This window comes from Rattus norvegicus, chromosome 6, assembly GCF_021556685.1.
Source record: "Rattus norvegicus strain SHRSP/BbbUtx chromosome 6, alternate assembly SHRSP_T2T, whole genome shotgun sequence".
Taxonomy (NCBI): domain Eukaryota; kingdom Metazoa; phylum Chordata; class Mammalia; order Rodentia; family Muridae; genus Rattus; species Rattus norvegicus.
In genome coordinates this window covers 68,021,527-68,031,629 of record NC_141539.1, presented here as the reverse complement: position 1 = coordinate 68,031,629, position 10,103 = coordinate 68,021,527, and positions in this window count along the sequence as shown.

Below are 10,103 nucleotides of genomic sequence, written 5' to 3'. Positions count from 1 at the left end.
GGATCACGTTGATGGTTTTCCTTATATTAAACCATCCCTGCATGCCTGGGATGAAGCCTACTTGATCATGATGGATGATTGTTTTGATGTGCTCTTGAATTCGGTTTGCCAGAATTTTATTGAGTATTTTTGCGTCGATATTCATAAGGGAAATTGGTCTGAAGTTCTCTTTCTTTGTTGGGTCTTTGTGTGGTTTAGGTATAAGAGTAATTGTGGCTTCATAGAAGGAATTCGGTAGGGCTCCATCTGTTTCAATTTTGTGGAATAGTTTGGATAATATTGGTATAAGGTCTTCTATGAAGGTTTGATAGAATTCTGCACTAAACCCGTCTGGACCTGGGCTCTTTTTGGTTGGGAGACCTTTAATGACTGCTTCTATTTCCTTAGGAGTTATGGGGTTGTTTAACTGGTTTATCTGTTCCTGATTTAACTTCGATACCTGGTATCTGTCTAGGAAATTGTCCATTTCCTGAAGATTTTCAAGTTTTGTTGAATATAGGTTTTTATAGTAAGATCTGATGATTTTTTGAATTTCCTCTGAATCTGTAGTTATGTCTCCCTTTTCATTTCTGATTTTGTTAATTTGGACGCACTCTCTGTGTCCTCTCGTTAGTCTGGCTAAGGGTTTATCTATCTTGTTGATTTTCTCAAAGAACCAACTTTTGGTTCTGTTGATTCTTTCTATGGTCCTTTTTGTTTCTACTTGGTTGATTTCAGCTCTGAGTTTGATTATTTCCTGCCTTCTACTCCTCCTGGGTGTATTTGCTTCTTTTTGTTCTAGAGCTTTTAGGTGTGCTGTCAAGCTGCTGACATATGCTCTTTCCTGTTTCTTTCTGCAGGCACTCAGCGCTATGAGTTTTCCTCTTAGCACAGCTTTCATTGTGTCCCATAAGTTTGGGTATGTTGTACCTTCATTTTCATTAAATTCTAAAACGTTTTTAATTTCTTTCTTTATTTCTTCCTTGACCAGGTTATCATTGAGTAGAGCATTGTTCAATTTCCACGTATATGTGGGCATTCTTCCCTTATTGTTATTGAAGACCAGTTTTAGGCCGTGGTGGTCCGATAGCACGCATGGGATTATTTCTATCTTTCTGTACCTGTTGAGGCCGGTTTTTTGACCAATTATATGGTCAATTTTGGAGAAAGTACCATGAGGAGCTGAGAAGAAGGTATATCCTTTTGCTTTAGGATAGAATGTTCTATAAATATCCGTTAAGTCCATTTGGCTCATGACTTCTCTTAGTCTGTCTACATCTCTGTTTAATTTCTGTTTCCATGATCTGTCCATTGATGAGAGTGGGGTGTTGAAATCTCCCACTCCCCAATAAAAAGACATAGATTAACAAACTGGATACGCAACGAGGACCCTGCATTCTGCTGCCTACCGGAAACACACCTCAGAGACAAAGACAGACACTACCTCAGAGTGAAAGGCTGGAAAACAACTTTCCAAGCAAATGGTCAGAAGAAGCAAGCTGGAGTAGCCATTCTAATATCAAATAAAATCAATTTCCAACTAAAAGTCATCAAAAAAGATAAGGAAGGACACTTCATATTCATCAAAGGAAAAATCAACCAAGATGAACTCTCAATCCTAAATATCTATGCCCCAAATACAAGGGCACCTACATATGTAAAAGAAACCTTACTAAAGCTCAAAACACACATTGCACCTCACACAATAATAGTGGGAGATTTCAACACCCCACTCTCATCAATGGACAGATCAGGGAAACAGAAATTAAACAGTGATGTAGACAGACTAAGAGAAGTCATGAGCCAAATGGACTTAACGGATATTTATAGAACATTCTATCCTAAAGCAAAAGGATATACCTTCTTCTCAGCTCCTCATGGTACTTTCTCCAAAATTGACCATATAATTGGTCAAAAAACGGGCCTCAACAGGTACAGAAAGATAGAAATAATCCCATGCGTGCTATCGGACCACCACGGCCTAAAACTGGTCTTCAATAACAATAAGGGAAGAATGCCCACATATACGTGGAAATTGAACAATGCTCTACTCAATGATAACCTGGTCAAGGAAGAAATAAAGAAAGAAATTAAAAACTTTTTAGAATTTAATGAAAATGAAGATACAACATACTCAAACTTATGGGACACAATGAAAGCTGTGCTAAGAGGAAAACTCATAGCGCTGAGTGCCTGCAGAAAGAAACAGGAAAGAGCATATGTCAGCAGCTTGACAGCACACCTAAAAGCTCTAGAACAAAAAGAAGCAAATACACCCAGGAGGAGTAGAAGGCAGGAAATAATCAAACTCAGAGCTGAAATCAACCAAGTAGAAACAAAAAGGACCATAGAAAGAATCAACAGAACCAAAAGTTGGTTCTTTGAGAAAATCAACAAGATAGATAAACCCTTAGCCAGACTAACGAGAGGACACAGAGAGTGTGTCCAAATTAACAAAATCAGAAATGAAAAGGGAGACATAACTACAGATTCGGAGGAAATTCAAAAAATCATCAGATCTTACTATAAAAACCTATATTCAACAAAATTTGAAAATCTTCAGGAAATGGACAATTTCCTAGACAGATACCAGGTATCGAAGTTAAATCAGGAACAGATAAACCAGTTAAACAACCCCATAACTCCTAAGGAAATAGAAGCAGTCATTAAAGGTCTCCCAACCAAAAAGAGCCCAGGTCCAGACGGGTTTAGTGCAGAATTCTATCAAACCTTCATAGAAGACCTCATACCAATATTATCCAAACTATTCCACAAAATTGAAACAGATGGAGCCCTACCGAATTCCTTCTACGAAGCCACAATTACTCTTATACCTAAACCACACAAAGACACAACAAAGAAAGAGAACTTCAGACCAATTTCCCTTATGAAAATCGACGCAAAAATACTCAATAAAATTCTGGCAAACCGAATTCAAGAGCACATCAAAACAATCATCCACCATGATCAAGTAGGCTTCATCCCAGGCATGCAGGGATGGTTTAATATACGGAAAACCATCAACGTGATCCATCATATAAACAAACTGAAAGAACAGAACCACATGATCATTTCATTAGATGCTGAGAAAGCATTTGACAAAATTCAACACCCCTTCATGATAAAAGTCCTGGAAAGAATAGGAATTCAAGGCCCATACCTAAACATAGTAAAAGCCATATACAGCAAACCAGTTGCTAACATTAAACTAAATGGAGAGAAACTTGAAGCAATCCCACTAAAATCAGGGACTAGACAAGGCTGCCCACTCTCTCCCTACTTATTCAATATAGTTCTTGAAGTTCTAGCCAGAGCAATCAGACAACAAAAGGAGATCAAAGGGATACAGATCGGAAAAGAAGAGGTCAAAATATCACTATTTGCAGATGACATGATAGTATATTTAAGTGATCCCAAAAGTTCCACCAGAGAACTACTAAAGCTGATAAACAACTTCAGCAAAGTGGCTGGGTATAAAATTAACTCAAATAAATCAGTTGCCTTCCTCTATACAAAAGAGAAACAAGCCGAGAAAGAAATTAGGGAAACGACACCCTTCATAATAGACCCAAATAATATAAAGTACCTCGGTGTGACTCTAACCAAGCAAGTAAAAGATCTGTACAATAAGAACTTCAAGACACTGAGGAAAGAAATTGAAGAAGACCTCAGAAGATGGAAAGATCTCCCATGCTCATGGATTGGCAGGATTAATATGGTAAAAATGGCCATTTTACCAAAAGCAATCTACAGATTCAATGCAATCCCCATCAAAATACCAATCCAATTCTTCAAAGAGTTAGACAGAACAATTTGCAAATTCATCTGGAATAACAAAAAACCCAGGATAGCTAAAGCTATCCTCAACAATAAAAGGACTTCAGGGGGAATCACTATCCCTGAACTCAAGCAGTATTACAGAGCAATAGTGATAAAAACTGCATGGTATTGGTACAGAGACAGACAGATAGACCAATGGAATAGAATTGAAGACCCAGAAATGAACCCACACACCTATGGTCACTTGATTTTTGACAAAGGAGCCAAAACCATCCAATGGAAAAAAGATAGTATTTTCAGCAAATGGTGCTGGTTCAACTGGAGGGCAACATGTAGAAGAATGCAGATCGATCCATCCTTATCACCCTGTACAAAGCTTAAGTCCAAGTGGATCAAGGACCTCCACATCAAACCAGACACACTCAAACTAATAGAAGAAAAACTAGGGAAGCATCTGGAACACATGGGCACTGGAAAAAATTTCCTGAACAAAACACCAATGGCTTATGCTCTAAGATCAAGAATCGACAAATGGGATCTCATAAAACTGCAAAGCTTCTGTAAGGCAAAGGACACTGTGGTTAGGACAAAACGGCAACCAACAGATTGGGAAAAGATCTTTACCAATCCTACAACAGATAGAGGCCTTATTTCCAAAATATACAAAGAACTCAAGAAGTTAGACCGCAGGGAAACAAATAACCCTATTAAAAAATGGGGTTCAGAGCTAAACAAAGAATTCACAGCTGAGGAATGCCGAATGGCTGAGAAACACCTAAAGAAATGTTCAACATCTTTAGTCATAAGGGAAATGCAAATCAAAACAACCCTGAGATTTCACCTCACACCAGTGCGATTGGCTAAGATCAAAAACTCAGGTGACAGCAGATGCTGGCGAGGATGTGGAGAAAGAGGAACACTCCTCCATTGTTGGTGGGATTGCAGACTGGTAAAACCATTCTGGAAATCAGTCTGGAGGTTCCTCAGAAAATTGGACATTGAACTGCCTGAGGATCCAGCTATACCTCTCTTGGGCATATACCCAAAAGATGCCTCAACATATAAAAGAGACACGTGCTCCACTATGTTCATCGCAGCCTTATTTATAATAGCCAGAAGCTGGAAAGAACCCAGATGCCCTTCAACAGAGGAATGGATACAGAAAATGTGGTACATCTACACAATGGAATATTACTCAGCTATCAAAAACAACGAGTTTATGAAATTCGTAGGCAAATGGTTGGAACTGGAAAATATCATCCTGAGTGAGCTAACCCAATCACAGAAAGACATACATGGTATGCACTCATTGATAAGTGGCTTTAGCCCAAATGCTTGAATTACCCTAGATCCCTAGAACAAACGAAACTCAAGACGGATGATCAAAATGTGAATGCTTCACTCCTTCTTTAAATGAGGAAAAAGAATACCATTGGCAGGGAAGGGAGAGGCAAAGATTAAAACAGAGACTGAAGGAACACCCATTCAGAGCCTGCCCCACATGTGGCCCATACATATACAGCCACCCAATTAGACAAGATGGATGAAGCAAAGAAGTGCAGACCGACAGGAGCCGGATGTAGATCGCTCCTGAGAGACACAGCCAGAATACAGCAAATATAGAGGCGAATGCCAGCAGCAAACCACTGAACTGAGAATAGGTCCCCTATTGAAGGAATCAGAGAAAGAACTGGAAGAGCTTGAAGGGGCTCGAGACCCCAAAAGTACAACAATGCCAAGCAACCAGAGCTTCCAGGGACTAAGCCACTACCTAAAGACTATACATGGACTGACCCTGGACTCTGACCCCATAGGTAGCAATGAATATCCTAGTAAGAGCACCAGTGGAAGGGGAAGCCCTGGGTCCTGCTAAGACTGAACCCACAGTGAACTAGTCTATGGGGGGAGGGCGGCAATGGGGGGAGGGTTGGGAGGGGAACACCCATAAGGAAGGGGAGGGGGGAGGGGGATGTTTGCCCGGAAACCGGGAAAGGGAATAACACTCGAAATGTATATAAGAAATACTCAAGTTAATAAAAAAAAAAAAAAAAAAAAAAAAAAAACACATAAGCATGTACAATGGAAAAAAAAAAAAAAAAAACAGGGAGCTGTTGAGATGCATTATGGTCTTTCTAAACAGTGGTATAGGGATGCTTAGGAAATAGGAGGAACTATGTGTGTAATATTGCAGTCTTCAAGACCTGATATATGAGAAGAAAAGAAAAAGAAAAATGAAGCATCATTCAGTGTCACGAACCCATTTTTATAAAACGAACATTAGGTATGTAAGTAGGTCCATGTTATGCCTATGACTGGATCTATGTAAAATTTATATACAGAGGAGAAAACTTAAAAGGATTGCCTTTAGAATGAGATATTAAAGAACCATGTCCCTGGCTATTTAGGCTTTGTTTCCTTCTGTTTGAAAACCATGTGATTGAATTAATTTTATTATATAAAATAAAAATATGTGGGAATGTAAAAAAAAAAAAAAAACAAATAAAACAGTATATAACAGAAGTAGGGATTAAAGTTACAAAGATTCACTCTACCACCCACAATCCTACCTTTCTACACTGAATCGGTCCAGAAATCAAAGAAAGAATCACATCAAAAAGATTCTATTAGTTTCTTAATGAAATTACAATGTTGAAAATAAATAGAGTGGAACTTTAGACTTTTTGGGGTAGTCCTTTAGAAGAGGTGGAGACAGGGATGGTGAAGTCAAAGCTAGCCTGAGCTACATACATGCTATGAGCTCTAGGCTAATCTTGAAGTGACGCAGGTGAAAAAAAAATCTGCAATCGGTCCCCAGCTCCGAAAAAAAGAAAAAAAAAATCTGCAAAAGAAGTGAGCCCAAGGGTTAAATTGTCTGTACCCAGGTTCAGTGTGCTGTAAGGAAGGTACAAAAAGAGAAAGGTGAGAACTCTGGCTCAGCGCAGTTGATTAAACCGGTTCACACCTAAGACCATGTCTGTTACTTTAAACTCTGAAAAACTTTGTGGTTTAGTCCAAGCTAACTGCTTTTGATTGGCCCGTGTAATCTGCTTTCTAGCTCTTCCTTACTTAGCAACAAAATGTATATAAAAGATGGATGTTATATGCAGAAGGCACACATTTGTCTCCTGAGTAGAAGTGTCACCTCGCCTTCAGCCAATAAAGTCTTGAAACTTTAAAAAAAAAAAAAAAAAAAAAAAAAAAAAAAAAAAAAGAAATCTCCCACTATTATTGTGTGAGATGCAATGTGTGTTTTGAGCTTTAGTAAGGTTTCTTTTACATATGTAGGTGCCCTTGTATTTGGGGCATAGATATTTAGGATTGAGAGTTCATCTTGGTGGATTTTTCCTTTGATGAATATGAAGTGTCCTTCCTTATCTTTTTTGATGACTTTTAGTTGAAAATTGATTTTATTTGATATTAGAATGGCTACTCCAGCTTGCTTCTTCTGACCATTTGCTTGGAAAATTGTTTTCCAGCCTTTCACTCTGAGGTAATGTCTGTCTTTGTCTCTGAGGTGTGTTTCCTGTAGGCAGCAGAATGCAGGGTCCTCGTTGCGTATCCAGTTTGTTAATCTATGTCTTTTTATTGGGGAGTTGAGGCCATTGATATTGAGAGATATTAAGGAATAGTGATTATTGCTTCCCGTTATATTCATATTTGGAAGTGAGGTTATGTTTGTGTGCTTTCATTCTCTTTGTTTTGTTGCCAAGATGATTAGTTTCTTGCTTCTAGGGTATAGCTTGCCTCCTTATGTTGGGCTTTACCCTTTATTATCCTTTGTAGTGCTGGACTTGTAGAAAGATATTGTGTAAATTTGGTTTTGTCATGGAATATCTTGGTTTCTCCATCTATGTTAATTGAGAGTTTTGCAGGATACAGTAACCTGGGCTGGCATTTGTGTTCTCTTAGGGTCTGTATGACATCTGTCCAGGATCTTCTGGCCTTCATAGTTTCTGGCGAAAAGTCTGGTGTGATTCTGATAGGTCTCCCTTTATATGTTACTTGACCTTTTTCCCTTACTGCTTTTAATATTCTTTCTTTATTTTGCGCGTTTGGTGTTTTGACAATTATGTGACGGGAGGTGTTTCTTTTCTGGTCCAATCTATTTGGAGTTCTGTAGGCTTCTTGTATGCCTATGGGTATCTCTTTTTTTAGGTTAGGGAAGTTTTCTTCTATGATTTTGTTGAAGATATTTACTGGTCCTTTGAGCTGGGAGTCTTCACTCTCTTCTATACCTATTATCCTTAGGTTTGATCTTCTCATTGAGTCCTGGATTTCCTGTATGTTTTGGACCAGTAGCTTTTTCCGCTTTACATTATCTTTGACAGTTGAGTCAATGATTTCTATGGAATCTTCTGCTCCCGAGATTCTCTCTTCCATCTCTTGAATTCTGTTGGTGAAGCTTGTATCTACAGCTCCTTGTCTTTTCTTTTGATTTTCTATGTCCAGGGTTGTTTCCATGTGTTCTTTCTTGATTGCTTCTATTTCCATTTTTAATTCCTTCAACTGTTTGATTGTGTTTTCCTGGAATTCTTTCAGGGATTTTTGCGATTCCTCTCTGTAGGCTTCTACTTGTTCTCTAAGGGAGTTCTTTATGTCTTTCTTGAAGTCCTCCAGCATCATGATCAAATATGATTTTGAAACTAGATCTTGCTTTTCTGGTGTGTTTGGATATTCCGTGTTTGCTTTGGTGGGAGAATTGGGCTCCGATGATGGCATGTAGTCTTGGTTTCTGTTGCTTGGGTTCCTGCGCTTGCCTCTCGCCATCAGATTATCTCTAGTGTTACTTTGTTCTGCTATTTCTGACAGTGGCTAGACTGTCCTATAAGCCTGTGTGTCAGGAGTGCTGTAGATCTGTTTTCCTCTCTTTCAGTCAGTTATGGGGACAGAGTGTTCTGCTTTCGGGCGTGTAGTTTTTCCTCTCTACAGGTCTTCAGCTGTTCCTGTGGGCCTGTGTCTTGAGTTCACCAGGCAGCTTTCTTGCAGCAGAAAATTTGGTCTTACCTGTGGTCCCGAGGCTCAGGTTCGCTCGTGGGGTGCTGCCCAGGGGCTCTCTGCAGCGGCAGCAACCAGGAAAACCTGTGCCGCCCCTTCCGGGAGCTTCAGTGCACCAGGGTTCCAGATGGTCTTTGGCTTTTTCCTCTGGCGTCCGAGATGTGTGTGCAGGGAGCAGTCTCTTCTGGTTTCCCAGGCTTGTCTGCCTCTCTGAAGGTTTAGCTCTCCCTTCCACGGGATTTGGGTGTAGAGAACTGTTTATCCGGTCTGTTTCTTTCAGGTTCTGGCGGTGTCTCAGGCAGGTGTCCTGCCGCTCCTGGGCCCTCCCCCACGGGAGCCCAGAGGCCTTATACAGTTTCCTCTTGGGCCAGGGATGTGGGCAGGGGTGAGCAGTGTTGGTGGTCTCTTCCGCTCTGCAGCCTCAGGAGTGCCCACCTGACCAGGCGGTTGGGTCTCTCTCTCACCGGGTCTGGGAGCAGAGAGCTGCTGCGGGCCGGGATCGACAGTTTATATCTTAATAAATTAAAAGGGGGAGTTATCCCTGTATGCTAAATAATGCTCCTTTTATTTCAATTTTAAAATTTGGATGCCAAGGAACCCTTTAGTGTTTATGGCACCCTACAACTAGGCATACTTCTACCTAGGTAAAATAAAAAGATTCACATATTGACATGATCCTGTTCAGATATTTTATATGGGGAAGAGGGAATCTTTGTGTTTTTTCTACAGGATGCTACCAGAGTATGCCAGCTGCCTGAGTGGTTGGTGAGACTTGCTGATCCTGATTGCATGAAGATTCAGCTTTCATGGTTCGGGTCCCTGAAGTCATTCCTCTGCCCTGAGAGGAAGATGGAAGATCCCCCCTCATCTTTTGTCAACCACTGCGTGTGTCCTGTCCCACTGTGGTCTATGCTCAGACCCTCTGTGCACTGCTGCTTGCTGGAGAAGACTGGACTCCATTACCCTTGCCCCCCTCATTCCCCTGGCAACTCTTGCTGCCTTAACTGGTGTTGTCATTTTGCAGTCTGTAGCTTCACAGGAATGCCATCTGCCTGAAACTGCTGTGGACTGGGGAACTCTGCCCTGGTTGTACAGATCTCAGACATGGTTCCATTGCCTGCTAGTTGTTCCAGAGAAGAATGACCGATCCTAAACTGTCCTGGGAAAGACCTTGTTACTTTTGCTGCTATTGTAGCAGCCATTACTGCTGCAGCCATTGTGTCTGCAGTGTCTAGAATTACCCTCCCCCAATCTATTGTTAGGTAAGCACAGTGGGTGAACTTTCTGGAGTAGTTGCTAACAATTGGGAATTCTAAATTTTATTATAGGAGCGGCTTGACTACGGCCCT